The sequence below is a fragment of the Procambarus clarkii genome, chromosome 3 (genome assembly GCF_040958095.1).
Source record: "Procambarus clarkii isolate CNS0578487 chromosome 3, FALCON_Pclarkii_2.0, whole genome shotgun sequence".
In the NCBI taxonomy this organism is placed as follows: Eukaryota; Metazoa; Arthropoda; class Malacostraca; order Decapoda; family Cambaridae; genus Procambarus; species Procambarus clarkii.
The window spans coordinates 16990984-17002266 of record NC_091152.1 but is presented as its reverse complement, the minus strand read 5'-3'; the positions used below and the strand labels follow the sequence as shown (position 1 = coordinate 17002266).

At 43.1% G+C, this 11283-nt stretch overlaps 1 long non-coding RNA gene across 1 annotated transcript; it reads right to left on the bottom strand.

Annotated features, from left to right (window-relative positions):
- Positions 1 to 5597: 5597 nt before the first annotated feature.
- Positions 5598 to 9797, bottom strand: LOC138368202 (uncharacterized). The gene is made up of 2 exons (XR_011229533.1): positions 9729 to 9797; positions 5598 to 6224 (listed from the first exon to the last, which is right to left on the bottom strand). It is a non-coding gene; the product is annotated as an uncharacterized lncRNA (long non-coding RNA).
- Between the last annotated feature and the right edge of the window lie 1486 nt (positions 9798 to 11283).

Below are 11283 nucleotides of genomic sequence, written 5' to 3'. Positions count from 1 at the left end.
CAGAGGCCAGGAACAGTTTCTCCCAATATTACCAAGAGGCCAGGAACAGTTCTCCCAATTTTACCAGAGAGCCAGGAACAGTTCACCCAATATTACCAGAGGCCAGGAACAGTTCACCCATATTACCAGAGCCAGAACGGTTCACCCAATATTACCAAAGGCAGGAACACTTAACCCAATATTACCAGAGGCCAGGAACACTTAACCCAATATTACCAGAGGCCAGGAACAGTTCTCCCAATATTACGAGAGGCCAGGAACAGTTCACCAATATTACCAGAGGCCAGGAACAGTTCTCCCAATATTACCAAAGGCCAGGAACACTTAACCCAGATATTACCAGAGGCCAGGAACAGTTTCTCCCAATATTACCAGAGGCCAGGAACAGTTCACCCAATATTACCAGAGGCCAGAACAGTTCTCCCAATATTACCAGAGGCCAGGAACAGTTCTCCCAATATTACCAGAGGCCAGGAACAGTTCTCCCAATATTACCAAAGGCCAGGAACAGTTCTCCCAATATTACCAGAGGCCAGGAACAGTTCACCCAAATATTACCAGAGGCCAGGAACAGTTCACCCAATATTACCAGAGGCCAGGAACAGTTCACCCAATATTACCAGAGGCCAGGAACAGTTCACCCAATATTTACCAGAGGCCAGAGACAGTTCCTCCCAATATTACCAGAGGCCAGGAACAGTTCTCTCCCAATATTACCAGAGGCCAGGAACAGTTCTCCCATATTACCAGAGGCCAGAAACAGTTCACCCAATATTACCAGAGGCCAGGAACAGTTCTCCCAATATTACCAGAGGGCCAGGAGGACGGTTCTCCCAATATTACCAGAGGCCAGAACAGTTCACGCAATATTACCAGAGGCCAGGAACAGTTCACCCAATATTACCAGAGGCCAGGAACAGTTCTCCCAATATTACCAGAGGGCCAGGAACAGTTCACCCAATATTACCAGAGGCCAGGACAGTTTCTCCCAATATTACCAGAGGCCAGGAACAGTTCCTCCCAATATTACCAGAGGCCAGGAACAGTTTCTCCCAATATACCAGAGGCCAGGAACAGTTCACCCAATATTACCAGAGGCCAGGAACAGTTCTCCCAATATTACCAAAGGGCCAGGAACACTTAACCCAATATTACCAAGAGCCAGGAACAGTTCTCCCAATATTACCAAGAGGCCAGGAAACAGTTCACCCAATAATACCAGAGGCCAGGAACAGTTCACCCAATATTACAGAGGCCAGGAACAGTTCACCCAATATTACCAGAGGCCGAGGAACAGTTCATCCAATATTACCCAGAGGCCAGGAACAGTTCTCCCAATATTACCAGAGGCCAGGAACAGTTCTCCCAATATTACCAGAGGCCAGGAACAGTTCTCCCAATATTACCAGAGGCCAGGAACAGTTCTCCCAATATTACCAGAGGCCAGGAACGGTTCTCCCCAATATTACCAGAGGCCAGGAACAGTTCACGCAATATTACCAGAGGCCAGGAACAGTTCACCCAATATTACCAGAGGCCAGGAACAGTTCTCCCAATATTACCAGAGGCCAGGAACAGTTCACCCAATATTACCAGAGGCCAGGAACAGTTCTCCCAATATTACCAGAGGCCAGAACAGTTTCTCCCAATATTACCAGAGGCCAGGAACAGTTCTCTCCCAATATTACCAGAGGCCAGGAACAAGTTCACCCAATATTACCAGAGGCCAGGAACAGTTCTCCCATATTACCAAAGGCCAGGAACACTTAACCCAATATTACCAGAGGCCAGGAACAGTTCTCCCAATATTACCAGAGGCCAGGAACAGTTCACCCAATATTACCAGAGGCCAGGAACAGTTCACCCAATATTACCAGAGGCCAGGAACAGTTCACCCACAATTACCAGAGGCCAGGAAACAGTTCATCCAATATTAACCAGAGGCCAGGAACAGTTCTCCCAATATTACCAGAGGCCAGGAACAGTTCTCCCAATATTACAGAGGCAGGAACAGTTCTCCAATATTACCAGAGGCCAGGAACAGTTCTCCCAATATTACCAGAAGGCCAGTAACAGTTCACCCAATATTACCAGAGGCCAGGAACAGTTCACCCAATATTACCAGAGGCCAGGAACAGTTCTCCCAATATTACCAGAGGCCAGGAACAGTTCACCCAATATTACCAGACGCCAGGAACAGTTCACCCAATATTACCAGAGGCCAGGAACGGTTCACCCAATATTACCAGAGGCCAGGAACAGTTCTCCAATATTACCAGAGGCCAGGAACACTTAACCCAATATTACCAGAGGCCAGGAACAGTTCTCCCAATATTACCAGAGGCCAGGAAACAGTTTCACCCAATATTACCAGAGGCCAGGAACAGTTCTCCCAATATTACCAAAGGCCAGGAACACTTAACCCAATATTACCAGAGGCCAGGAAACAGTTCTCCCAATATTACCAGAGGCCAGGAACAGTTCACCCAATATTACCAGAGGCCAGGAACAGTTCTCTCAATATTACCAGAGGCCAGGAACAGTTCTCCCAATATTACCAGAGGCCAGGAACAGTTCTCCCAATATTACCAAAGGCCAGGAACAGTTCTCCAATATTACCAGAGGCCAGGAACAGTTCACCAATATTACCAGAGGCCAGGAACAGTTCACCCATACTTAACCAGAGGCCAGGAACAGTTCACCCAATATTACCAGAGGCCAGGAACAGTTCACCCAATATTACCAGAGGCCAGGAAACAGTTTCTCCCAATATTACCAGAGGCCAGGAACAGTTCTCCCAATATTACCAGAGGCCAGGAACAGTTCTCCCAATATTACCAGAGGCCAGGAACAGTTCTCCCAATATTACCAGAGGCCAGGAACAGTTCTCCCAATATTACCAGAGGCCAGGAACAGTTTCTCCCAATATTACCAGAGGCCAGAACAGTTCACCCAATATTACCAGAGGCCAGGAACAGATTCACCCAATATTACCAGAGGCCAGTAACAGTTCACCCAATATTACCAGAGGCCAGGAACAGTTCACCCAATATTACCAGAGGCCAGGAACAGTTTCTCCCAATATTACCAGAGGCCAGGAACAGTTCACCCAATATTACCAGAGGCCAGGAACAGTTCACCCAATATTACAGAGGCCAGGAAACGGTTCACCCAATATTACCAGAGGCCAGGAACAGTTCTCCCAATATTACCAGAGGCCAGGAACAGTTCTCCCAATATTACCAGAGGCCAGGAACAGTTCTCCCAATATTACCAGAGGCCAGGAACAGTTCTCCCAATATTACCAGAGGCCAGGAACAGTTCTCCAATATTACCAGAGGCCAGGAACACTTAACCCAATATTACCAGAGGCCAGGAACAGTTCTCCCAATATTACCAGAGGCCAGGAACAGTTCACCCAATATTACCAGAGGCCAGGAACAGTTCACCCAATATTACCAGAGGCCAGGAACACTTAACCCAATATTACCAGAGGCCAGGAACAGTTCTCCCAATATTACCAGAGGCCAGGAACAGTTCTCCCAATATTACCAGAGGCCAGGAAACAGTTCACCCAATATTACCAGAGGCCAGGAACACTTAACCCAATATTACCAGAGGCCAGGAACAGTTTCTCCCAATATTACCAGAGGCCAGGAACAGTTTCTCCCAATATTACCAGAGGCCAGAAACAGTTCACCCAATATTACCAGAGGCCAGGAACAGTTCTCCCAATATTACCAGAGGCCAGGAACGGTTCTCCCAATATTACCAGAGGCCAGGAACAGTTCACCCAATATTACCAGAGGCCAGGAACAGTTCACCCAATATTACCAGAGGCCAGGAAACACTTAACCCAATATTACCAGAGGCCCAGGAACAGTTCTCCCAATATTACCAGAGGCCAGGAACAGTTCTCCCAATATTACCAGAGGCCAGGAACAGTTCACCCAATATTACCAGAGGCCAGGAACAGTTCTCCCAATATTACCAGAGGCCAGGAACAGTTCTCCCAATATTACCAGAGGCCAGGAACAGTTCTCCCAATATTACCAGAGGCCAGGAACAGTTCACCCAATATTACCAGAGGCCAGGAACACTTAACCCAATATTACCAGAGGCCAGGAACAGTTCTCCCAATATTACCAGAGGCCAGGAACAGTTCTCCCAATATTACCAGAGGCCAGGAACAGTTCACCCAATATTACCAGAGGCCAGGAACAGTTCTTCCAATATTACCAGAGGCCAGGAACGGTTCTCCCAATATTACCAGAGGCCAGGAACAGTTCACCCAATATTACCAGAGGCCACGAACAGTTCACCCAATATTACCAGAGGCCAGGAAACACTTAACCCAATATTACCAGAGGCCAGGAACAGTTCTCCCAATATTACCAGAGGCCAGGAACAGTTCTCCCAATATTACCAGAGGCCAGGAACAGTTCACCCAATATTACCAGAGGCCAGGAACAGTTCTCCCAATATTACCAGAGGCCAGGAACGGTTCTCCCAATATTACCAGAGGCCAGGAACAGTTGACTAATGACAAACATTTTAATAACAAGTCTGTATTGATGGCGGTGGTTCGAAGCTGTAGTCACAGATTATTATTATGCACTAGTGTGTCGGACTGTCGACTTAGTGTCCAGGGACAGGGAATGTGTCCAGGGACACATTCTAAATATATCAAAAAAAGTTTCAAAAACTGTTGGCATTCTTTCTAAGATCAGATATTATGTACCACGCCCTGCCCTGGTTACTCTCTATTACTCCCTTATCTATCCATATCTCAACTATGGTATTTGTGCTTGGGGTTTCTACTACCCAAAATCATTTACGTCCTCTAATTACCCAACACAAAGCTGCTATTAGGACAATATCCAACTCTGGCCCCAGACATCACTCGGTACCCTTACTCAAATCTCTGAATATGTTAGATATTAAGTCACTGCACATTCTCTCATGTGTATTATACATATATAAAACGCTGAACTGTAATGCCAATCCTGACCTCAAAAGCTTCATAGAAGGTTGTAACAGAACCCATGAGCACCACACCAGGAATAAATACAGTTTTGATATTCCTAGAGTACGACTTAATCAAACTAGAAATGCTCTACAAATCAAGGGACCCAGAATGTGGAATGACCTTCCCAACCATGTTAAAGACTGTACCTCTCTCAACCAGTTTAAGATATAAACTAAACACTACCTAATAAATTCCCTGTAACCTACCTCACTCCTCTATTGTCAACCCATGTCTGTTATTTTTTTTTTTTTTATCACTTTTTGTCAACCTATTGTATTTGTGCTGCTTTTTCAGTCATGTTCCCCCCCCCCCTTTTTTTATCTTTATTTGTATTTGTTCTCAACACTTTTTATTCTTTATGCTCAATTAGTATTAAGTTCTAGATATTAATGTTTTTCCTGCCCGAAACGCATTGCGTAATAGTGGCTTTAGGCATTGTATGTACTAGCTCTATCTATATATCAATCCATTAATGTAACATCACTTGTATGTATATACCTTACCTGAATAAACATATTTATTTATTTATTTATTAGTCGACGTGGAACGTAATATTAACACAAAATAATGGTAAACTAATTATTTATTTTATCTTCAGTTCTTTGAAATCGACAATTGTGAGTTTATTTCCTAATAATGTGTGTGTATAGACACCCTCAAATACCGATTTTAATAAATTGCGTTCACACACTCAGACGATGTTCGTGTTGAGTGCGTAGGCTCCCAAGCCCGTGGGACTCCTTCACGCACTCTACACTACTCGCCATCATTCAACTACTACGCACTTTTACCAAAATAAAGGTGTAATAAGGCTGATACCATGTTTGGGAGATGCTAGGCTTGCGAGGCTTGTCGGAGTCTTCTGAAACTTCTTGAAAAACTTATCCGGGAACTTTTCCAAGAATTTTGAAGCCTCTCACTTGGGCTTCCGGCAGCCCAGGTCGCCGCCTATCCGGACTGCTGGATAATCCGGATAGTCCACCTATCCGGACATCATATTAACGTAACTGTAGGAGAGTGGGTAGCCGTAGTTGTAGTACGGATAGCCGTAGTTGTAGTAGTAGTAATACGGGGAATTTCCGTAGTAGTAGCTCACGTAGGGAGGATTAGGGCCGTAGGGGTAAGTGTAGTAGCCGTAGTCCGGAGCCCCGACGACTGCTACCGTCAGGAGAGCCAGCACCACCAGTACCAGTACCTGCGAGTGAGACAACACTGTGTTACAACAGTCAAGGAGAGCCAGCACCACCAGTACCAGTACCTGCGAGTGAGACAACACTGTGTTACAACAGTCAGTAGAGCCAGCACCACCAGTACCAGTACCTGCGAGTGAGCCAACACTGTGTTACAACAGTCAGGAGAGCCAGCACCACCAGTACCAGTACCTGCGAGTGAGCCAACACTGTGTTACAACAGTCAGGAGAGCCAGCACCACCAGTACCAGTACCTGCGAGTGAGCCAACACTGTGTTACAACAGTCAGGAGAGCCAGCACCACCAGTACCAGTACCTGCGAGTGAGCCAACACTGTGTTACAACAGTCAGGAGAGCCAGCACCACCAGTACCAGTACCTGCGAGTGAGACAACATTGTGTTACAACAGTCAGTAGAGCCAGCACCACCAGTACCAGTACCTGCGAGTGAGACAACACTGTGTTACAACAGTCAGGAGAGCCAGCACCACCAGTACCAGTACCTGCGAGTGAGACAACATTGTGTTACAACAGTCAGGAGAGCCAGCACCACCAGTACCAGTACCTGCGAGTGAGACAACACTGTGTTACAACAGTCAGGAGAGCCAGCACCACCAGTACCAGTACCTGCGAGTGAGACAACACTGTGTTACAACAGTCAGGAGAGCCAGCACCACCAGTACCAGTACCTGCGAGTGTGACAACACTGTGTTACAACAGTCAGGAGAGCCAGCACCACCAGTACCAGTACCTGCGAGTGTGACAACATTGTGTTACAACAGTCAGGAGAGCCAGCACAGTGGCCTCGATGAGGACAGGAAGCCGGCAGCTTGTCAAGATCCCCCCCCCCCATTTGCCCTAATGATCTTATCCAGTTGAATTTAAATGTTAGCTGACTTTTAGCATTTATTTATCTACACAGAATTAATAGATATTATTTCTCTAACAGAATCATGTATGAATGTGCAAAATAATTAACTATTGTCTCAATATAAATTGAAGTTACAAATTGCTACACATTGATAGATTAGAGAAGGAGGGGGAGCAGCAATATATATCAGAAAGCAAATAGATGTTCTGACAACAAGGGGTTAAAAACTGAGCCACACACAGCTGTCAGAAATGAATAACATGAAAATAATGATGGCTTAATGAAAGGTGTGTCATATAGGCCGCCAAAGCTCGATAGAAGGAAATGTGTGCTCAGATACATGTGTGCGCAGATACATGTGTGCACAGATACATGTGTGCGTAGATACATGTGTGCTCAGATACATGTGTGCTCAGATACATGTGTGCGCAGATACATGTGTGCGTAGATACATGTGTGCTCAGATACATGTGTGCACAGATACATGTGTGCGCAGATACATGTGTGCACAGATACATGTGTGCGTAGATACATGTGTGCTCAGATACATGTGTGCACAGATACATGTGTGCTCAGATACATGTGTGCACAGATACATGTGTGCTCAGATACATGTGTGCTCAGATACATGTGTGCACAGATACATGTGTGCGCAGATACATGTGTGCTCAGATACATGTGTGCACAGATACATGTGTGCGCAGATACATGTGTGCACAGATACATGTGTGCGCAGATACATGTGTGCACAGATACATGTGTGCTCAGATACATGTGTGCTCAGATACATGTGTGCACAGATAACATGTGTGCGCAGATACATGTGTGCTCAGATACATGTGTGCACAGATACATGTGTGCGCAGATATATCCTTGGTATAGCAGTATCCTTGGTATCTAGTCATGACAACGCTTGTATCATTGGCAACTAATTATAGTACATTAAACTGTATAAATAACATTGACAATGTAAATTCAGAATGTTGGAGAACTGCTTTCTTCAACAATATATCGTGGAACCATCACGAAAAGCAAATATTAGACTAGGTTCTAGCAGAAACTCTAGTGAATGATATAGAAATGAGAAGCAAGTTTGGGAACAGTGATCATAAGGAAATTAGATTTAACATAATATAGGAAAGTGGTGTGCGAGAAAACTATAAACTATAGAAGAAAACTATAAATAGCAAACGAACTTCAGAATGCAGGAATCAAAAAGCCTATTGATCCCTTCACTGCAGCTTTTATTTATATCAATCCAAATTCCTTCATATATACTGTATGTCTATCCTACGACTGAAACACTCCAACTATCCCATGTCTATCACGTTACCCGGTAATTCATTCCATAAACCAATATAGAAAATTTATTTCCAAACCAGTATTTATCAAGATCTATACTGAATCAAAATTTATTAAATTTATATCTATTGTGTCATATTAACAGTCTCCGTGGTGCAGTGGTAAGACACTCGCCTGGCGTTCCGCGAGCGCTATGTCTTGGGTTCGTATCCTGGCCGGGGAGGATTTACTGGGCGCAATTCCTTAACTGTAGCCTCTGTTTAACTCAACAGTAAAATGTGTACTTGGTTGTAACAACAATTCTTCGCGGCGGGGATCGTATTCCAGGGACCATAGGATTAAGGACTTGCCCGAAACGCTACGCGTACTAGTGGCTCTACAAGAATGTAACAACTCTTGTATATATCTCAAAAAAAAAAAAAAAAAAAAAAAAAAAGAATTGCGTTATAGATATATTTACAGCCTTATGTATATTCCTTTTATTACACCCTTTCATTAATTTATATATTTCAGTCGTGTAAATTAAGCTAATTAAATTACTCTTCAAAATATAGGTTTTTGTCTGTCCCATTTTTGTCCACAACCCGTTCTTGCACTTTCTTTAAGTCCAATATTGGCTTATTTAATAAGTGCATATGTGATATACTAATTGATTGTGAATATTTTAGTTTACCTTGAAAAGCTTCATAGAAAACACCGACCTTACCTAACCTTCTTAGTATGTTAAGATAAGCATCTTATTGCTTCTTAATTACAATTATTACTTAACCTATACCGTTGATAGGTTAAGTTATCTATCTATAATCAATTCTATAAGTTCTATCAATTCTGGTAGAATTTACCTACTTAAAATTATCTGCTAGATTAAGGACCTGCCCGAAACGCTGCGCGTACTAGTGGCTTTACAAGAATGTAAATACTGTACTATCCAATGTATTCTCACAAACCCAATGTACCTTCTTGTATATATATAAATAATAAATAAATAAATAAATAAATAAATAAATAAATAAATAAGTAATAATTGTAAATATGAAGCAATAAGATGTCATCGTTTGCCGATAATGCTGCTCAATCCTGAGTGTAAATATTATATATGTTAAATAACAGAGGCCTGAGACATTCCATTTACAAACGAATTCCCACCCCGACTTTATTGATGCTATCTCTCTGCTTTCTTTGAAATAACCAACTGGTCAACATGCAGCCCGCATGCAATTAACAGTCTGTAGAATCCGGACAGCCTCCAGGGGAAACCTATCAACACTAGAATGTTTGTCAGGAGAGTGGTCGCCGCCGGCGGAGGGGACATGCAAGAGAGAAACTGTGGACATCACCAGGAGCTTGCTGGCCATCATCGTCCTGTGTTGGGAGCTGAGCACCGTGTGTGGCGCTCCTGGCCTCCGGGACCCTTATATACGTCACAGCTCACCTCTGTCTGCTGTACTACTGCCGCTACGTCTGCTGCTGTACTACGTCATGCCTCCCATGCTGTATTACTGTGTGACGTCATGGCTGCCTCCAAACGTCATTCCGTGACGTCACGCCTCACTATACCCCTCTAGTCTCTAAAAGTCTCTAAAACAGTTGGTATTACTCTCTAAAATAAGATATTATGTTCCTAACTCTGCTCTCCTCTCACTATATTATGCACTAATCTACCCCTATCTTAATTATGGTATCTGTGCATGGGGGTCTACCACTGCAAACCACCTTAAGCCCATCATCACCCAGCAAAAATCTGCTATCAGAATAATAACAAATTCTGCTTTCAGACAACACTCAGCTCCCTTGTTTAAATCCCTAAACTTGCTAAATATTAACTCCCTCCACACATTCTCTTGTGTCAACTACATTTACAAAACCCTGTTCTTAAAAGCAAATCCTGCTCTGAAACTCTCCCTGGACAGATGTAATAGGACCCATTATCACAACACCAGAAATAAATATCTCTTTGATATCCCCAGGGTCAAGCTTAATCTGTGTAAACACACTATGCAAATTAAGGGACCTAGTCTATGGAACTCACTCCCTAGTGAATTGAAAAACTGTAAAACTTTTGCCTTATTTAAAACCAAAACCAAAACGTACCTAACTTCATCTATTTAGTTTCCTACACTGAGCTTTAAATTTGCTCTGTATCTAGTGTTACCCAATCTCCCAATCTTAATGTACTTAATCCAAACAACCTTATCATTGTGTTCATTGCTGTCTTCTTTTATGTGCTAGCCATATGCTGTATTGTGCCTACTAATTTTTTTTAACTACCATTCAAGCTGTCATTGCAATCAATCTGAGCTACCTATGTGCTTTAATATACCTACAAATTTTCTCTCATCTTTTATTTTTTTTCTTGCTATGTACCTGTTATCATTTTTATAAATTTTGCAAGTATTTACCTACTTAATATTTCCTTAGATTAAGGACCTGCCCGAAACGCTGCGCGTACTAGTGGCTTTACAAGAATGTAATTACTATGCTATGTATCCTCACAATCCCAATGTACCTTCTTGTATATATATAAATAAATAAATAAATAGTAGGTCTTTTCTATGTTTAGTATTAGTTTGTTGGTTGACTGTGGCAAGGAAAGGTTACAGAATATCATTAAACCCATCAACATTGGTGTTCCCCAGGGCAGCATACTTGGCCCTCTCCTCTTTCTCATCTACATTAATGACCTTCCAAATGCCTCCCAACACCTCAAACCAATTCTATTTGCTGACGACACAACCTTCATTTACTCCAGTCCTGATCCCCTTGCTCTAAATGCCACAGTAAATACTGAGCTAAATAAAGTCCATCTGTGGCTAACTGCCAACAAACTCACCCTTAACATTGACAAAACTTTCTATATTCTGTTTGGCAATAAATCCTCTAATCAAATAAATC